We start from the raw sequence: 19,243 nt of genomic DNA, 5'->3' as shown, positions 1-19,243 counted from the left end.
TAGTTCCCTCATAGCTGCCCTCCCCAGTCCTAGCCTTCTTCTGATTTCTTGACTATTGTCTCCATTTTGGTTAATGACTGTGCCAAGGTATTGATATTCCTTGACAAGTTCAATGTCCTCGTTGTCAACTTTAAAGTTACATAAATCTTCTGTTGTCATTATTTTGTTCACTCATTTTTCAAAAGGTCAGAAGGACTTGGAAACAATCAGTAAAAGGTAGATCAAGGGCAGACAAAAGGAGGCACTCGACCCATTGCATAATATGTTTTTGGAACCCACTGTATTGTAAATAGCTTTGGGATACCTCATAGGAAGCAATTTGTCAGTGAAATGAAGAAGAAGAGTAACTCATGGCCACCACATGTGGGGATGACTATAAGCCTAAATGATTTTTAGAAAGGATTTATCAAAAGCATTTACCCAAACACACACTCCAAAAGAGTCCTTTGAAATATTTGGTGGTGCTGATTACTTGTGAAAAGCTTTCTGTTGAAAAATCTACCAACTAGTCTAACAACATGAGAAGAAGGGGTCATAACAGGAGGAGAGATTGTGTGAGGACCTGGAGTGAGATGTCACCTTCACCCTGATGGCACCCTGTGATAGATCTCCTTTTGTTGTAAATGGTTGGTTGTGGATTCCTGTAACTGAGGCTGGGAGTCTGTAAGAAGTTAGATGAGTGCAAATAAACTGAATATCAATCCAGATAAACTGAGATATCGACAGTAAGCAGTCTGGTTGACCTGGTGTTATACAACAACTAAGGCTGCTTCTGAAAAGCATTCAGGAAGAACAGTTGGTCCATTGAATGATGACCAGAGTATTTAATAGAAACAGCTGAAGTCAACACATGCACTGGCTGGTGACCATATATTTTGGCCATGTTCAAGGTTTTTGTAATTAACATATAAAGCCCTGAACAACTTGGACCTAGTTTGCCTGAAAGACCTCCTTTTCCTTTACAGACTTATAAGATTACTTAGATCCCCTGGAGAAATTTAACTTGTGACACTGCACCTTAGAGAATATCATTAAATTGTGTGACCCCCAAAATGGACATTTTTTGCCATTTCTCCTATATTCTGGAATTCCCTTCCTTCTGCCAGATGTACAGCAGCAACCATCAGCTGCTTTAGGCATCTTGTAAAAATATGTCGTTTTTGTCCAGGCTTTCCCTGACTCATAAGATTGGACTCTGCTATTTCTGAATTCCTGTTTTTAATCTGCACTTAACTGCAACTGTTTCACCAGTTTCTATTATGTCTCTGTTTTTATAATGCTAATTTATTGTTTTTTATTTTGTACTTTCGTATACTGCTTAGAACATTTTTAAATCTATTCTTAAGCAGCTAAGTAATGCTTTTAAATAAACACATAAAAAGTAAACAAACACACCACATGTAGGCCCCAGCTGCACCATACATTTAAAGTAGTATCATGCCACTTCAAACTGTTATTGTTGTCTCCCAAATGGGTTCTTTGCCCGGTGCGCAGTACAGCCAATTGACAACATTATGGCTTCCCCCAAAGAATACTGGAAACTGTAGTTTGTTAAGGGGATCCCTATTCCACTCACAGAGCTACAATTCCCAAAGTGGTTTAACAATCAATCCTTCTTCTTGTTGGGGTTCATGGGCTAAAACAATTATGTGGTTCTATCTCTAGCAGAGTGAAATGGTTAAAAATGGAATGAGCAATAACCAGCCCTACCTCCACAGTAGGAGAATAGAGCAATTAGCTTTCTCCAGTAAAGTGTATAACAATAGTTTACTGATGAACACTTCATGTATACAGTGATACAGACCCAGCTTAGGAAAGAAGAATTGTACCTTACTTGCAGTGCATAGTTTTCAGCTTCTGCAAGCAGCCCTACGCTGCAGGAGGAAGGGGAGGACAAAACAACAATCAAACAGGAAGCTACATCACAGAAATCTATAGAGTTTCCCTGAGTCTTGCCAGAAACAGCATTTCTTCCCTTAACTATATTAAAGTATGCTCCTTAGCAGCAGCAGCATGTGAGGCTGACTATTCCCAATACTTCACAGGGAACTCTAGCAATTGCAGCTCTGGGCAGGGAATAGGGGTGTCCTCTCAGTGTCTTTAATAGACTACGTATCATCCAACAATGCATTCTGTTAGGGGAAATTGCTTTGAACAAATGTGTATATTAGGTAAAATTGCATACAGAATGTCTATAAGGAGAAAATGCTGATGGGTTTTCATGAGGACTTGTAATTGACATATTTGCCCATCCCTAGTGGTAAGTCATTATTCGCCCCTCTACCAGTTATTTTAAGGCATGGAGTGGGTTTAAAACTGCCTATAGAAATTGATGGAAGAACACTGGGATTTCACAAGCATCGCAAGAAATACCTCAATTATTTTCAAGGCAACCACAGAGTTATTTGTGCACCTCTGACTTAATAATACCACTTAATATAGCTGGGCTTAACCTCCAACTGCTCCATTTCATTTGAGACAGCACCATTGTCTAGAACCCAGTCCTTCAGAAAACCCTTCCCTCCAAATGTCCTGATTTTCAGGAGGCAACTAGATTTACCCTCCTCCTCCCATCTCTCCCTTTTCCCTTTCATGTGCATTACACATTCCTACTCCAATAGCAGCTGAAGCCCACTGTAGGAAACACAGAGTTGTACATATAATGTATTTTGTCATCCCTCTAGGTAAGAGTATCGCCAAAAATTATGATTGTTGATCACATTAATTTGCATCTCATACAGTCTGAAACAAACAAAGAAATGGGCAAAACAGCATTTGCTGATTTCCCACCCTTTGAACTTTTGCACTCAATCCTTCAGCATTACATGCAAATCAACTGCCTTCACTATGGGCTGGCTCTTCCTGCCTCTCCCAGCCTACTCAGGGCTGCAGTGGAAGTTTGTGGGCAGGAAGAGGTTGAGCAAAGGAAAATACTCTGCTCTCCAAATCCCCTTTTGATGAACATATCAAGATGATTTTTCTGTTTTTTTAAAAAAGTTATTCTTCCACTGTGCTGGAAAGTTGTTTTTACAGAGGAAGACATCTTTGTTTGGAGAACTGTCTGGAACAAATGACGCTGATAGTGAGAGAAGGAAACAGAGGGGGGGTGCGTGTGTGTAGGGAAATGGTTTGGGAAATGATAGCTAAGCTCAGAGGCAGCCTGCTCCAAAATGCTCAGAGTGTGGGGAGGCAGAAGAATTCTGTGGTGATAGCTTTAGGAGTAAAGCACACATGAATAACTAGCCTGAACCAGGAGGGGAAGGGCGATAGACAGAAAAGCAATCTGTTCTTCCCTCTGCTGCCTCCTCCTTTAAAGTAACTGCTTGTTTATGCAGGCTTTGCTCCTCCCCTTCCTCCCTTCTCTTCCTGTCTAGTTAGTCAGAGAGAGTGCCTGTGAGTGCAAGCTTGGTGGTGCTGCGATGGCAGCAACAGCATGTATGCCTTTATTTCTTTGTAGTAATAAACCTTCTCTATTCTTTCAACTGTCATAAACAGACTAGGTATTTGCTAAAAAGGGCAGCTTCAGCCTTCCTGAAACACAACCACAAGCTCTGTTTCCCTAGGTTAAAGAAAGGTCAGGCTGTTCTAGGTGGGAAAACAACAAACAGAAAAGACTTGCCTGGAAGGCGCAGCCCCTTGATTAGATTAAAAGCAGCCAAAAGCTTAAACAGCCCCGCCCCTCGCTCAGGAAGGAAGGAAGCCTGAGAGAATACTAAAGAGTTAAGCCCCAGCTGATAGCCATCAGCCTCAAGTAACACATCATTGGCTGGCAGCAGTAGCTGGGAGGAACCAGCCACACATATAAAGTCAGAGCACCCTAGCGAGGGAGCCTGCTCCACGAGCTAGAGGGAGCCCCAGCTGACGAAGCGTCAAGGCGAGTTAAGCAGCAGAGCGAGTTCGGCAGCAGGGCGAGGAGGCCAGGGCCCCCCACTCTGCCCGTCTGTTCCCTGACCTCAACTAAACCGCAGTCTCCAACCCATTGACGTAATAAACCTTAAACAAAACTATGCAGGTAAGAAGCCAGCAGGGGTGTGGGGGCTTTCCAGTGTTTTGCACTGCCTGCAGTATGTACGACTATCTGCCTGTTGGACAGAAGTCGCGGGTGTGCTCTCGGTGCAATGAGCTCCTGGCTCTCCGGGAACGACTTCATTTCCTTGAGGCCAAGGTGGCGGACCTGGAAAAGCTGAGAGAGGCAGAGAGGTGTGTGGAGGAGGCCTTCAGGGATGTTATAGCTGTGTCCCACTCCAGCGATGATAGCTCTCCTGCTATCATGGAGAACGATGGTCTCGGGGAAGGAGAGCATCCAGCTGAGGAAGAGGGAAACGATCCCTTAGAAGGGACCCATTCCTTGGGGGATGAGCAGCTATCCTCTCGTGCCGAGGATATATCTCCAGGGGGTGGAGGGATCCTTGTAGTGGGTGATTCGATCATTAGGAACATAGACAGTGGGGTGTGTGATGGGCGTGTAGACTGCAAGGTGTTTTGCCTGCCTGGTGCGAAGGTTGCGGATATCGCCCGTCGTTTAGATAGTTTGGTAGACAGTGCTGGGAAGGAGTCAGTGGTCGTGGTGCACGTTGGCACCAACGACATGGGGAAATGCAGCCGTGAGGTCCTGGAAGCAAAATTTAGGTTGCTAGGTAGGATGCTGAAAGCCAGGACCTCCAAGGTGGCTTTCTCTGAAATGCTACCAGTTCCACGCGCAGGACCAGCCAGACAGGCCCAGCTTCGCAGTCCCAATGCGTGGATGAGACGATGGTGTCGGGTGGAAGGGTTCAGATTTGTTAGGCACTGGGGAACATTTTGGGAGAAGCCGGGCCTGTACAAAAGGGACGTGCTCCACTTGAACCAGAATGGAACCAGACTGCTGGCACTTAAAATTAAAAAGGTAGCAGAGCAGCTTTTAAACTGACTGAGGGGGGAAACCCGACAGGAGCTGAGAAAGGTCCGGTTCAGAATAAACCTCCCCCCTGGGATAAAAACCAAAGAAATGATGAAATTTTAAAAGGGGTAGGCCTAGAAGTAGGCATTGTGAGAGCAAGGGCACAGGATATAAATTCAGAAGAGCAAAATTACCACAGGCCTAACCACAAGTGCCAAAGACACTTGAAGAGAGACACTGCTTACAAGTGCCTGTACGCTAATGCTAGGAGCCTCCGAACCAAGATGGGAGAACTGGAGTGCTTGGTCTTAGAGAAGAGCATTGATATAGTGAGCATAACCGAGACCTGGTGGAATGGAGAAAACCAGTGGGATACAGTTATCCCTGGATATAAACTATATCGGAAGGACAGGGAAGGACGTATTGGTGGCGGAGTCGCTCTATACGTGAAAGAAGGCATTGAATCCAGCAAGCTCGAAACCCCAAAAGAGGCAGACTCCTCCACAGAATCGTTGTGGGTGGTGATACCATGCCCCAGGAGGGACTTAATACTGGGAACGATCTATCGTCCCCCTGATCAAAATGCTCAGGGAGACCTTGAGATGAGATATGAAATTGAGGAAGCATCCAAACTAGGAAATGTGGTAGCAATGGGTGACTTCAACTACCCGGACATAGACTGGCCGCATATGTGTTCCAGTCATGACAAAGAAGCAAAGTTTCTAGATATTCTAAATGACTATTCCCTAGACCAGTTGGTCATGGAACCGACCAGAGGGACGGCAACCCTGGACTTAATCCTCAGTGGGGACCGGGACCTGGTGTGAGATGTAAGTGTTGTTGAACCGATTGGGAGCAGTGACCACAGTGCTATTAAATTAAACATACATGTAACTGGCCAATTGCCAAGAAAATCCAACACGGTCACATTTGTCTTCAAAAGAGGAAACTTCACAAAACTGAGGGGATTGGTAAAAAGAAAGCTGAAAAACAAAGTCCAGAGGGTCACATCACTCAAAAATGCTTGGAAGTTGTTTAAAAACACTATATTAGAAGCTCAACTGGAGTGCATACCGCAGATCAGAAAAGGTACCGCCAGGGCCAAGAAGATGCCAGCATGGTTAACGAGCAAAGTCAAGGAAGCTCTTAGAGGCAAAAAGTCTTCCTTCAAAAAATGGAAGTCTTGTCCAAATGAAGAAAATAAAAAAGACACAAACTCTGGCAAAAGAAATGCAAGAAGACAATAAGGGATGCTAAAAAAGAATTTGAGGAGCACATTGCTAAGAACATAAAAACCAACAACAAAAAATTCTATAAATACATTCACAGCAGGAGACCATCTAGGGAGACAATTGGACCCTTGGATGATAAGGGAGTCAAAGGTGTACTAAAGAACGATAAGGAGATTGCAGAGAAGCTAAATGAATTCTTTGCATCTGTCTTCACAGTGGAAGATATAGGGCAGATCCCTGAACCTGAACTAACATTTGCAGGAAGGGATTCTGAGGAACTAAGACAAATAGTGGTAACGAGAGAGGAAGTTCTAAGCTTAATGGACAATATAAAAACTGACAAATCACTGGGCCCGGATGGCATCCACCCGAGTGTTCTCAAAGAACTCAAAGGTGAAATTGCTGATCTGCTAACTAAAATATGTAACTTGTCCCTCGGGTCCTCCTCCGTGCCTGAGGACTGGAAAGTGGCAACTGTAACGCCAATCTTCAAAAAGGGATCCAGAGGGGATCCCGGAAATTACAGGCCAGTTAGCTTAACTTCTGTCCCTGGAAAACTGGTAGAAAGTATTATTAAAGCTAGATTAACTAAGCACATAGAAGAACAAGCCTTGCTGAAGCAGAGCCAGCATGGCTTCTGCAAGGGAAAGTCCTGTCTCAGTAACCTATTAGAATTCTTTGAGAGTGTCAACAAGCATATAGATAGAGGTGATCCAGTGGACATAGTGTACTTAGACTTTCAAAAAGCGTTTGACAAGGTACCTCACCAAAGGCTTCTGAGGAAGCTTAGCAGTCATGGAATAAGAGGAGAGGTCCTCTTGTGGATAAGGAATTGGTTAAGAAGCAGAAAGCAGAGAGTAGGAATAAATGGACAGTTCTCCCAATGGAGGGCTGTAGAAAGTGGAGTCCCTCAAGGATCGGTATTGGGACCTGTACTTTTCAACTTGTTCATTAATGACCTAGAATTAGGAGTGAGCAGTGAAGTGGCCAAGTTTGCTGACGACACTAAATTGTTCAGGGTTGTTAAAACAAAAAGGGATTGCGAAGAGCTCCAAAAAGACCTCTCCAAACTGAGTGAATGGGCGGAAAAATGGCAAATGCAATTCAATATAAACAAGTGTAAAATTATGCATATTGGAGCAAAAAATCTTAATTTCACATATACGCTCATGGGGTCTGAACTGGCGGTGACCGACCAGGAGAGAGACCTCGGGGTTGTAGTGGACAGCACGATGAAAATGTCGACCCAGTGTGCGGCAGCTGTGAAAAAGGCAAATTCCATGCTAGCAATAATTAGGAAAGGTATTGAAAATAAAACAGCCGATATCATAATGCCGTTGTATAAATCTATGGTGCGGCCGCATTTGGAATACTGTGTACAGTTCTGGTCGCCTCATCTCAAAAAGGATATTCTAGAGTTGGAAAAGGTTCAGAAGAGGGCAACCAGAATGATCAAGGGGATGGAGCGACTCCCTTACGAGGAAAGGTTGCAGCATTTGGGGCTTTTTAGTTTAGAGAAAAGGCGGGTCAGAGGAGACATGATAGAAGTGTATAAAATTATGCATGGCATTGAGAAAGTGGATAGAGAAAAGTTCTTCTCCCTGTCTCATAATACTAGAACTCGTGGACATTCAAAGAAGCTGAATGTTGGAAGATTCAGGACAGACAAAAGGAAGTACTTCTTTACTCAGTGCATAGTTAAACTATGGAATTTGCTCCCACAAGATGCAGTAATGGCCACCAGCTTGGATGGCTTTAAAAGAAGATTAGACAAATTCATGGAGGACAGGGCTATCAATGGCTACTAGCCATGATGGCTGTGCTGTGCCACCCTAGTCAGAGGCAGCATGCTTCTGAAAACCAGTTGCCGGAAGCCTCAGGAGGGGAGAGTGTTCTTGCACTCGGGTCCTGCTTGTGGGCTTCCCCCAGGCACCTAGTTGGCCACTGTGAGAACAGGATGCTGGACTAGATGTGCCACTGGCCTGATCCAGCAGGCTCTTCTTATGTTCTTATGTTCTTATTTCTGCACTCTCCACTGCAATACAAGTATCAAAACTTGAACAAGGCACACTGTACATGCTCAGAGGCTCTTTGCTTCTCATAGTCTAGGACTGGTATTGAAAACAGACTCCTAGGCTGCCCTGGTGAGGTCTTGGTTCAAATTAAATCAGGGAGAGAGGGAAAGATAGACCAACGCTGCTGAAAGGAGGAGGAACAACCGTGAGTGATCTGGTGTGCCAAAGGGAACAGTACGTGTGTACTCTGGTTTGCCAGCAGCAGAAGCGAGGCCAGCACTGGGGCTTTCATTGATCCGGATGATGTGCCATCACTCTGGAGGAATCCTGTTTCCTGCAGCGGCCAGCCTGATGCCTCTGGGAAGCCCTCAGGTGTGTAGCCATCATGACCAGTAGCCATTGAAGATGCCCTTATGAATCTGCACCTTCCATGTGCATGATTTGCATTTGACTCGCTGCATAGTGTGTCGCTTGCCATCCAGAGCCGCCTGCCTCTGGGCACATTAAGTTCTCGCTTCCTTCTCGAGGCACATTTGAGTGCAGATTGTATTCCTCCACTATGGTCCGCCAGACCTCCTCATTGGACTGCCAGACCCAGCCTCTCACCCCACCCATAGCTCACTGGTACAGCATGCTGTACACAAAGAAGGTCCCAGGGTCAATCTCTGGCATTTCCAGGTAGGGTTGGGAATGTTCCTGTGTGAAACCCTGGAGACCTGCTGCCAGTCAGTGTGGACAATACTGAGCTAGATGGACCAATGGTCTGATTCAGTATAAGGCAGCTTCCTATGTCCCAAATGGTCCAAACTCCATCCATGAAATCTTCAGTAGGCTGGGCAGGTGGACAACCACTGACTGTGTAGCATCACTCCTCTTGAGCTGGTATTGCCTGAGTAAATAGGGGGACAGAGTTGGCAGTGGGGTTGTTACAGGAATGGACTGAATCAGAGATGCTCCAAGACCATCAGAGTCATTGTATCACCACATATTGTTGGGTACGTTCCCAAGGTGTGAAGAAATGAAATATTTTTTCAGAGATCAACAAAATACTACCGAGCAATGAAAAAGGTCACATTCAAGAAACATGTGGAGTGTCTAAGGCAGACTGTGCTGGACAGCATTTTAAAACCACATAAATTATCATTCAGATCTTGTTACTGTTCTGTTTCTTCCTAGTATTATTGTTTAGTGGGGAAGGAAGGAATAAAAATATTTTTCATTCTCTTTAATAGTAGCTCCTAAATGGAAAAAAAAATGGCTTTCTGCAGGAATGTTCTAACTTTCACAATATTTTGTTTACAAGGCGTTGGTGTTAAATATTTCATCATTAGCGTGTGAGCAGTGTAGATGCTAATCAGCTGAGAGGTCAGATTTTTCATTCTCAGCTAAATTAATATGAATGATTAAAGCAGCCTCTTTTCAGGCCTTTGCGATTCAGCCATCAAACCTGGAAACCTTTCCTTTGGCATACAAGAGTGTGAAGTCAACACTTCCCGGCTTTTGTTTCCTTGTTCCCAGCCACGAAAAAATTATTCTTTCCAAATTAAATAATTTATCAAGTCAGTGCCTATAAACTAAAAATGCCATCACTGATCCCCATCCCCACTACAGTTGTGGAGGGGTGGATATGACTCTTTCCATTGTCAGAATAGGGCTTAGGAATGTGGCTAGGTAGGCTAAGTTGCTATGTGCAGCTCAACCAATCAGCATCAGGAATGGTGGCACCTACTGGAGGTGGCCACAGCCTGAACTCGAGGGGTGACCTGACCACCCACCAGACTCTCAACACGGCAGGATTAGCCAGTTAACACCTTGGGGAAGGGACATAATTCAGCAGTTCATGCGCTCTGCATGCAAAAGGTCTCAGGTTCAAGCCTTGGCATCTCCAGGTAATCTAGGAAAACCTCCTGTCTGAACCCTGGAGAGTTGATGCTAATCATTGCTGACAATACTGATCTGATCTAAGACATTTTGGTATTCTTAGGATTTTGCTTTTGTTCTACTTCAAAATTGGCAGTAGGGAGGGACCCTTTTCACCTACTCTCTACCCTGTTGGGTGACAGGGATTTCTGATTGGCTACATTAGACTTTCATCAATCACTGCTTCAACACATCACACTTGGCAGGCTGGGTGTCAGAAGGACTGAAAAAGAAAGGCGTCTGGGAATATGGGGAGTATCCCAAAGCATTAGAATGGTGGAGGGAGACGAGTTCAGGGTAACCAGAAGATACGACCTGAGAATATATGATACAGCCATCGTGCTGAAACTAAGCAGGTCTGAGTCTGGTCAGTGTGTGGATAGGAGAGCATCTGGGAACCCTGATATGAGCAGCCTTGAGTTCCATGGTGGGAAAAAAGACAGACTAGGGCTTCAATCCAATACACACTTTCCTGGGAGGAAGTCCCATTGAACCCAATGGCGCTTACTTCTGAGTAGACGTATTGGATTGCCGCCTAACTTCGTGTTTAACTAGACTGTGACCTTTACTACCACAAGATTTGATGACAGCTACTATCTTAGAAGGCTTTTAAAAAAGAGAGAACAAATTCATGGAGGATAGGTCTATCATTGGCTACTAAATATGATAGCCAAATGGAGCTTCCACTTCCAGAGGCAGTATACCTTTGAGTAACAGTTGCTAGGGAAGACCACTCACATCATGGCATCTGGAAAGTCACTATTGGGCTTAAGAAGAGGTGGGCAAGCTGTGGCTCTCCAATGTTGCTGGATTACAACTCTCATCAGCCCTGACCATTGGCCTTGCTGGCTGGGATTCATGGGAATTGGAGCACAACAATATTTGGAGAACTATAGGCTCTTCACCCCCATCCTAGCCTCTAGAACCTAAAGCACGCTCACCAGGTGTCTCCCATCTTTGGACTAGATGGACTTTTTGACTATATCCACCAGGTCAATTCCAGAGTGAGCCCAAATAAGTAAATAAGTAAGTAAGTAAGTAAATGGCAAAGGTGGTATCCAATGCTAATCCTACTCAGAATAGAGCCATTGAAGTTAATGGACCTGAATAATTTAGGTTCATTCATTTCAGTGGGTCTGCTCTGAGTACGACTAGTATTGGATAGAATTCCAATATAATAATAAGGACCCCCAAATATGCCATACAATTTACTGCCTCATGTTTTAGGGATATCTGCTGAAATAAGGAGGGATAGCTTTGTCGTTTGTCATTTCTGCCAGGCCACTACAGAGTGACAACTCTATTAAAGCTTGAACACACAGCCAAATACATAAAATCTGCGCTGACAATCTAACAGCCAGGAAGAAAAATTACTGGTTTGTTGTGTATATCTGATCTTCTAATTATGCATATGCACACTCAGGAAGGAAAATGGAGACAATTGTTTATCAAGGATGAGCAAGTGCAACAACAGAACTGTTGGTACTTGTGACTCTCAGGGGGAGGCCAGAAAGCAAAGGACCCTTTGAAATTGACAAATCACGTCTGAGCAATTGACAGACAAGGTAACTCCATTTCACTTCAGGGACAGCGGCTTTGTTTAAATCAGTTGGGTGACTTCCTTCAAAATGGATGCTTCACTTCAAATCATGTAGTTACAGGGTTGACAACTGCAGCATTGCAGCAATTGCAACTATGGTATAGTGGTAAATTTTGAAGTGCAGGAGCTCATCACAACAGGCTACATACACATGCCCTCATGAAGAGTGCAAAAATGCAGGTAGCTTGTGTAGATCTATTATTGCACACATACCTACACCCCCCCAAAGAGGAGCAGTATATAGCATAATCCCCAATTTATAAGGAACATGACTGCAATCCTAAACATAGTTTCCTGAGAATAAACTCCCTTGAACTCAATGGTACTTACTTCTGTCTGCAGAGGCTCAATTTGTAAAACACATTGGACTTTCCCAAAAGATCATAAGCCAGGTGAAGTGTAATCTTTAGCTTTTTAAGCAGGCATGCAATCTTGCAAAGAAGGCAAAGCAATACGACATGTGAGAAGGATCTTGGAATTGTTGTTGATCACAAGCTGAATATGAGCCAACACTGCGATGTGGCTGCAAAAAAGGCAAATGCTATATTAGGCTGCATTAACAGAAGTATAGTTTCCAAATCACTTGAAGTATTAGTTCCCCTCTATTCAGCACTGGTTATGCCTCATCTTGAATACTGAATCCAGTGCTCGTCTCCATACTTCAAGAAGGATGCAGACAAACAGGAACAGGTTCAGAGGAGGGGAAGAAGGATGATCAGGGGACTGGAAACAAAGCCCTATGAAGAAAGACTGAAAGAACTGGGCATGTTTAGCCTGGAGAAGGGAAGGCTGAGGGGAGATATGATAGCACTCTTTGAGTACATGAAAGGTTGCCACACAGAGAAGGGCCAGGATCTCTTCTCCAAGAGTGCGGGACACGGAATAATGGGCTCAAGTTGCAGGAAGACCTATTTCAACTGGACATCAGGAAAAAATTCCTAACTGTTAGAGCCATACGACAATGAAACTAATTACCTAGAGAGGTAGTGGGCTGTCCGACACTGGAGGCCTACAAGAGGCAGCTGGACAGCCATCTGTCAGGAATGCTTTGATTTGAATTCCTGCATTGCGCAGGGGGTTGGACTTGATGGCCTTGTAGGCCCCTTCCAGCTCTACTGTTCTATGATTCTAAGGTTTAAACTGCTAGCATGAAGTGGGAACCCAATCAAAGAAAAAAAATCTAGCTTTTGTTTGATTATTTCCCTCATTTCTGTGCCTTCATCCATGACAAACTTGAAAGCCTTATTATTACCTCATTCACTTACCAGAGAAAGGAATACCCATTCATTACCCCGGTGTTCTGATACTCTGTAAAACTGTGTGTTGCCTCCTGTTCCCCCCCCCCACTCTTCTACACCATGCAACATGATGCAACACCATAAGAATTTTTTCATTTCAAAAAAAGACCGCTAAAGATATACAAGGTTCCCCCATTGAGTTTGGATTGGACTTCCAATACCATCTTTGTCAGCTCAAGCAGGAAGACTGCAGGGCAGTGAGGGGGGTGGTAAACAGGCAGAATCCCTAATCAGTTGTGATTGTTGTTGTTATGTGCCTTCAAGTCATTTACGACTTATGGCAACCCTATGAATGAGTGACCTCCAATAGCATCTGTTATAAACCACCCTGTTCAGATCTTGTAAGATCAGGTCTGTGGCTTCCTTTATGGAATCAATCCATCTCTTGTTTGGCCTTCCTCTTTTTCTACTCCCTTCTGTTTTTCCCAGCATTATGGTCTTTTCTAGTGAATCATGTCTTATGATGTGTCCAAAGTATGATAACCTCAGTTTCATCGTTTTAGCTTCTAACGATAGTTCTGGTTTAATTTGTTCTAACACCCAATTATTTCGCTGTCCATGGTATGCGCAAAGCTCTCCTCCAACATCACATTTCAAATGAGTTGATTTTTCTCTTATCCGCTTTTTTCACCGTCCAACTTCCATGTCCATACATAGAGATCAGGAATGCCATGGTCTGGATGATCTTGACTTTAGTGTTCAGTGATACATCTTTGTTTGAGAACCTTTTCTAGTTCTCTCATTACTGCCCTTCTCAGTCCTAGTTTTCTTCTGATTTCATAGAATCATAAAATCATAGAGTTGGAAGGGGCCTTGTAGGCCATCAAGTCCAACCCCCTGCTCACAGCAGGAAATCCACAGCTAGAGCATCTCCCGCAGATAGCTGTCCAGCCTCTGCTTGAAGACATCCAGCGAAGGGGATTCCACCACCTCCCTAGGCAGTCAGTTCCATTGCCGAACTGCCCTTACTGTCAAGAAGTTCCTTCTAATGTCCAATCTGAATCTACGCTCCTGCAACTTAAAACCATTAGACCTAGTCCTACCCTCTGGGGCAGCAGAGAACAAATCTGTACCCTCCTCTATGTGACAGCCCTTCAGGTACTTAAAGAGTGCAATCATGTCACCCCTCAGCCTTCTCTTCACCAGACTGAACATGCCAAGTTCCTTCAACCTTTCCTCATAAGACTTGTTCTCCATACCGGCTATCATCCTCGTCGCCCTCTTCTGAACCTGCTCCAACTTGTCTATATCTTTCTTAAAATGAGGCGCCCAGAACTGAACGCAGTATTCCAGATGAGGCCTGACTAATGCAGAATATAGTGGGACTATTACTTCCCTCGACCTGGAAACTATAGCTCTGTTTATGCAGCCCAAAACCACATTTGCCTTTTTTGCTGCAGCATCACACTGCTGGGTCATGTTCAACTTACGATCCACTACACTTCCAAGGTCCTTCTCACATGCACTACTGCTAAGCTGGGTATTTCCCATCCTGTACCCGTGCATTTTGTTTTTGTGGCCTAAATGCAGAATCTTGCATTTGTCTTTATTGAATGTCATTTTATTAATTTCAGCCCAATTTTCTAGTCTATCCAGGTCCCTTTGGATTTTATTCCTGTCTTCCATTGTGTTAGCTATCCCTCCCAGTTTTGTATCATCCGCAAACTCATAAGGCTTTCCTCCACCCCGTCATCTAAGTCATTGATAAAAATGTTGAAGAGTATCAGCCCCAGGACAGAACCCTGTGGCACTCCACTCGAAACCTCCTTCCAGTCCGAAGCAGAGCCACCGACGACCACTCTTTGAGTACGGTTTTCCAACCAGTTGTGAATCCACCTGGCAGTATTTCCATCTAGTCCGCATTTGACCAGTTTGCTAATCAAAAGGTCGTGGGGACTTTGTCAAACGCTTTGCTGAAATCTAGATAGACGACATCTACAGCATTTCCGCCATCTACTAAGCTAGTGACCCGATCAAAAAAAGAGATGAGATTAGTTTGACAGGATTTTTTCTTGACAAACCCATGCTGCCTCCTACCAATCACAGCATTGTCATCTAGATAGTTGCCAATGGACTCTTTTATTATCTGTTCTAATATCTTTCCCGGTATTGAAGTCAGACTGACCAGCCTGTAATTCCCCGGATCTTCTTTTTTACCCTTTTTAAAGAGTGGGACGACGTTTGCCCGTCTCCAATCCTCCGGCACCTCTCCCGTTCTCCAGGATTTCTCAAAGATGATGGCAAGAGGTTCCGAGAGCACATCAGCAAGTTCCTTCAATACTCTGGGATGCAGTTCATCAGGCCCTGGAGATTTGAACTCATTTAGGTTAACTAGGTATTTCCTGACTATCTCCTTATCAATCTTGAACTGCAATCCCAACCCCTTACTGAGGTTGCTACTGATGCAAGGTTGCACACTGTTCCCTTTTGGGGATAAAACGGAGGCAAAATAGGCGTTGAGCAGTTCTGCCTTTTCCTTGTTATCTGTCAACATTTTGCCATCCTCATTGAGCAGCAGTCCCACCGTTTCCTTGGTCTTTCTCTTGCTTCGAACATATCTGAAAAACCCCTTTTTGTTGTTTCTTGACTATTGTCCCCATTTTGGTTAATGACTGTGCCAAGGTATTGATAATCCTTGACAAGTTCAATGTCCTCGTTGTCATCTTTAAAGTTACATAAATCTTCTGCTGTCATTACTTTAGTCTTCTTGCCGTTGAGCTGTAGTCCTGCTTTTGTGCTTTCCTCTTTAACTTTCATCAGCATTCATTTCAAATCATTACTGGTTTCTGGTAGCATTATGGTATTGTCTGCATATCTTAAATTATTGATATTTCTCCCTCCAGTTTTCATACCTCCTTCATCCAATCCCACTTTCTGTCCGATACCACCATTCTAGGTCCACAGTCAAGTGGACAGAAGTCTGGAGAGGGAGATGGAATAAATAAATATAACTGCAAATATTAATGTAAGTAAACTTTAAATGCCATAGTTTCAAAATTTTTGAGTATAAATTTGTCTGCATTATAGTGTTATATTTAATGTTTTTTATTTCTGTTTTGCATTTTATAAAGTTTATAGCTTTTGTAAAATGTATACATTTTATGCACTTAATATTGTACTTGTACAATATTGATATTATTACAATTAATACAATATTATTTGTATTAATGTTATCTGTACAAAAAGAAAAAAGAAAGGTTTTGAGTTAAAAATATTTTTAAAAAGGGATAGCCAATGTGATTTTATTTATTATTTGATTTATATCCCGCCCTTCATCCCAGCAGGAGCCCTTCCAAATGTTGTCGGACTCCATCTCCCATTAGACCTAGCCAACATGGCCAATAGTCAGGAAGGATGGGAGTTGTTGTCCAAAAAACCTGGAGGGCATCACATTGGTTACCCTTGTTTTCCAAAGTAACAGTGAGGTCCCCTGCCCCAAGGACCTTCCAATTTAGCAATCAACACTGGGCAGGCAGAAGGAAGAGACAAAGATGGTCAAGAAGGTAACACTTTCATGTTCTTTGGTTGTAGTTTAGGGAGGGAATGAGGACTAAGAATACACAACACAGCAGCACCTTTTGGGGATCTTTTCTTTTGGGCTCTGATTGTGTAGCTGCCTGATCCTCTTGCTGTGGAAATCTTCTCTGCCGCTAGTACATAAACCAGCAGCAAAAAGACCTTTTTCGCCCAGCTACTCTTTTAAGAGGTTCCCAATAGCAACAAGTGCTGCACAGAAAAGGTTAACCTGGAGAAAAGAGCATAGCCTCAAACTGCCAGGAGCATCAGAGGCAATTGTTCCAAAGAAAACAACCATTATTTCAATTGTTGTCTTCTTCAATTGTTTATTTTCTTTAGCCTCTGACCCCAAAAGCCAAACAATAAAGGGGAGAAATGCACATCTGAGCCAGAGAAGAAGGCTATACTTTTTTGTTTCTTTTTTGGAAATACAGATCATTCTTTTTCTGTGTCTTTTTCTTTCTTTCTTTTCTTTGCAACAGACTGACACTGTTATGGGGGTTTGGGGGGACCCATCTGGTGATTCTGACCATTTGGAGAGAGTGTGAGCCTGTTCATTGCAGGTGAAAGTCCCCGCTGAGAAACCCCAGGTACCCAAGACCTGCTGTGCTTCAAGTCTAAATGGAAAATGCGTCTGAGGTTCATTCCCCATATTTGTATATCCCTGAAAATGAAGCATTTCTTGATTATGAACATAGGAAGCTGCCTTATACCATGGCAGAATGCCAGGCCATCTAGCTCAGTATTGTCTGCACTGATTGGCAGCAGCTCTGAGAGAGGAGAAGGAGACCTGTCTTTGCCATCCTTAGCTCATTGGAGGAAAGGTGTGATATAAAAATAAATAAAGATGGGGCTGCTCTTTTTGTTTGAAAGCTCCATGGCTCCAGTAACATTTTTGTTACAGCCATAACCAACACACACATATACACATAGAGAGTCTTAATTAATGGAATCATCAAAAAGTCAGAAGCAAACGACATTAATCATCCTGGTTCACACTTGGCAATGCTGGCATCACCCTCAAGCCCACGCTCCTTAACGTCTCAATTTGCAACATGTAACATTTAACAGCCGTGACAGTTCTGGGGCCCAAGTCATTCAGTGCTGCCAGAAGAACATGCTGAGCTCTGTCATTAAAATCAGCAAGTTGGTTCCCTTTCTGTGACCCAAATGTTCACCGAATATACTTTTCCCATGGGGAAGAGGGGGGGGGGAATGCCTGTTGCAAAAGCTAATTTGCACACACAATGCAATTAGCATTCCTTTTTGTTTGTTTGTTTACTGAGCTCTTGAAATTCAGAGATACAATGGAATCAATAAGAATAAAAAGAATAAAATAGAGAGATCCCCACAGGAATGCCCTCTAAATCAGACTTCCTAATCTAGTGCCTTCCAGATGTTTTAGACTACAGCTCCGGAGCATTGGTCAGGGAGTTGGAGTCCACCAGGTTCAAGACGGCTGATTAATGATGTGAATTATATTTGGCTTGCTAATCACAGTGTTCCTCCATGAATGATCAATATATGTGTGCGAGTACTCAGAGGTAACACCTATTGAATTCAATGGGGCTTACTCCCAGGTAGGGATGGGCAAATCCATCCATTTTTGTTTTCCTCAGTTTCTCATTTTTCCAACCTGAAGTTCAGTTCACATTTCCACATCAGCTTGTGATTCATCAGCATTTTACTGCAAATTTCTTCTAAAATACACATTTTTGTATGCAATTTTTGCCCAACATGCGCATATTCGCAATGCTATTGTATGCTATTTTCACATTTATATGCACACTTTAGCTTAGTATTCGCGTTCTGTACACGTTACTTGGCTGGAGAACTGCACTGCAAAATTCAGAGAAGTGCAAATTTCAAAGGATGGCTGTGTGTTGGTTCGCATATTCATTTGGAAAGTGCAAATTAGGTTCACCTTTAAATGCAGACTGAATCAAATTTCTCCTGCATCTCTTATCATGGCTAAGTGGGGTTAGAATCAGTTATTTGTCATTTTAGAATTATTAGATATCCCACCCTCACCCAAGTTACTGAACAATACCTTCTTAAAGCAGCTTATAAAACTTGTAACAAGTAAAATCAAAATTCCAATAATGTAACACAAATTAAAACATGAATTCTAGACATCAAAATATCAAGAAGAACCAACAAGGAATCCCTCCGTTTAACAACCCTTTACAACATTATTCAGCTCTGTACAATTACCCACAAAATCATTGGGAAATGAAATGTGGGCTAGAGGGAGGCAGGTCAAAGCTTGCAGTTTCCAAAACTCCCCCCCCCGAAACCACCTGAAAATTGCTGAGGCTCTTGGTGGACCATTTAATGATATTTCTGCCTTTTGTAGCAATAACAATGCTAGATGCTGTATGGTTTTAAATTGTATTTGATTGCTTCTTTCCCCCCCTCTTGTGTTTTATTGTATTGCAATTTGAATTCCATAGAAGTCCATTGTAAGTTCCCTTCACAGACGTACCACAGACCGCCTGAATGAACTTTGGCAACCCCTGGCCAAAGCAACTGCATGACCCTCCAGTTGGCCGTGCGCCATGAGCCTGGCCTTTGCTTGGCTGCTTGAACATGGGGGAGGAGCAGGTGTCTGGGGGCATCGACACCAGCAATCTCGCTTACCAAATGATGGGGGAGGGCGGTTGCCCTAAAGCCCGTATGTATCTGCCCGAGATTTAAGATCATCTGCCTCTGGTCTCCTCTGTGTGCCTGGAATGAAAGATGTTAGACTGACAGGCACGTGGGAGAGACCCTTTCCAGCTGTG

This window comes from Rhineura floridana, chromosome 1 (genome assembly GCF_030035675.1).
Source record: "Rhineura floridana isolate rRhiFlo1 chromosome 1, rRhiFlo1.hap2, whole genome shotgun sequence".
Lineage (NCBI taxonomy): Eukaryota > Metazoa > Chordata > Lepidosauria > Squamata > Rhineuridae > Rhineura > Rhineura floridana.
The sequence above is the reverse complement of the archived record's forward strand: the minus strand, read 5'-3'. Positions refer to the sequence as shown.